Source organism: Temnothorax curvispinosus, unplaced genomic scaffold, assembly GCF_003070985.1.
Source record: "Temnothorax curvispinosus isolate PA1 unplaced genomic scaffold, ASM307098v1 QBEX01007585.1, whole genome shotgun sequence".
Taxonomy (NCBI): domain Eukaryota; kingdom Metazoa; phylum Arthropoda; class Insecta; order Hymenoptera; family Formicidae; genus Temnothorax; species Temnothorax curvispinosus.
Genome location: NW_020217365.1, coordinates 2,501 through 4,045, shown reverse-complemented (window position 1 = coordinate 4,045; position 1,545 = coordinate 2,501). Strand labels below are relative to the sequence as shown.

Sequence of the window (1,545 nt, the reverse complement as noted above, 5' to 3'; positions counted from 1 at the left end):
AGGTCGTCAACAAAGAAAAAAAAGCAGCGCGACGAGACGAGACGAGACGGGACGAGACGAACCGTCGCGTCGATCGTCGTCGTCCGTCGCGCGCAATACGACGGGGCAGGATAGGCGTGTTGCGATACACGCACCACGCGGTCGTTCGAGACGAGTACACGACGACGCGTGCCGGTCCTAAACCAAGCAAGTGTTCTTACTTTCGTGGACTCGGACACGCGGTCGGCTCGCCCGATGCACCGCTTTTCGTGCGTGATCGTGTGGCGTGGCGTGTCGCTCGGCGGCGCGTACAAAGAGCCCACCACAGCAGCTCCGAGAGACGAGCGTCTCCGGGCGGCGGCGGCTGCACCGTACGTCTACGTCGCGAGGACACCGTCACGCGCGTTAACCGCTCAGTCAATTTATGTCATCCTCCCCCGTTTCATTTCGGACGACGCCCAAGTGTGTGCGCGCGCGGAGACAAACTCGCTCTCCCTCACAGAGAGGAGGTCTCGCACAGCGAAACTTATACGCGACACTCGTGTGGCGAACGTCCAACGATCGCTCGTACGTCCGTACGCGCGTCGAGGCTTCCGGGCGCGCTTAAACGCGCGCCCGTTTTAGCCGTCGTTACGCGAGGGCGCAAACAGTATGTCGGTATTGAAACGACCTTCAGCCAGGCGTGGTCCGGGAATTGTATCCGTGGACCGCAATGTGCGTTCGAAATGTCGATGTTCATGTGTCTTGCAGTTCACAAGTTGACGCGCAATTAGCTGCGTTCTTCATCGACCCACGAGCCAAGTGATCCACCGTTCAGGGTGATCGTTTTTGCTTTGCGTTTATTAACTTCAACGCTTCAACGTACTTCCGTATGCGTCTCGGGTTTTTTTCGGGCCCTTCGATCAGCCTGGCCGCGCGTCCGAGCACGCGCGGACCGCCGCCCCTTTTGACGGGGGCTACATAGGCGGCACAACGAGATGCAAAAGAGAGGATATTGTCACGCGATAATCGGAGCGTCTCTCGCGCGAGGCGAGAGCCGGGGCGGAAGTCTTTGAAAAACCATCGGGCACGAAGAGAGCACTGCTGCGTTCTCTCGGCCCTTCAGCGCGCGCGCGCTTGCACGCGCGCGGCACAGGTTACCACCGGTACGCGCCCAGCTGACGCCCGAGATCTCGAGAGAGATCGGGGGAATCGCCGAGCGCCTCGCTTCCGTACGATCGCGCGCCTCGCGTCACTTCGCGCGCGCGCACACACAGTCCCAGACGCAACACGACGCCGTGACGTTGCACGACACGGCGGTGTTGTGGCGGTGCGCGCGACGACGACGATCGAAGGCGTCGAAACGCGTGGTGCGAACACCACGTTCGAGACAATCCTCTCGGCATCCTCTCTCGGATGTGGCACAAGGTGCGTGTGTGCGTCTCTCTGTGTTTAACTTTCAGTCTCCAAACTGGTGGGACCTCCGTAAACGTTAATGATCCTTCCGCAGGTTCACCTACGGAAACCTTGTTACGACTTTTACTTCCTCTAAATGATTAAGTTTGGTCATTTTCCCGGCAACATCGG

At 59.5% G+C, this 1,545-nt stretch overlaps 2 non-coding genes across 2 annotated transcripts in view; both read right to left on the bottom strand.

The window, feature by feature from the left end:
* Positions 1 to 645: 645 nt before the first annotated feature.
* On the bottom strand, positions 646 to 800 carry LOC112457186. The gene has a single exon (XR_003041068.1). It is a non-coding gene; the product is annotated as a 5.8S ribosomal RNA (ribosomal RNA).
* Positions 801 to 1,451: 651 nt separating this feature from the next.
* LOC112457187 overlaps positions 1,452 to 1,545 on the bottom strand; it is a 1,920-nt gene continuing 1,826 nt past the window's right edge. Inside the window, exon 1 of the ribosomal RNA XR_003041069.1 lies at positions 1,452 to 1,545. This exon is cut by the window's right edge and continues 1,826 nt beyond it. This is a non-coding gene — a ribosomal RNA (small subunit ribosomal RNA).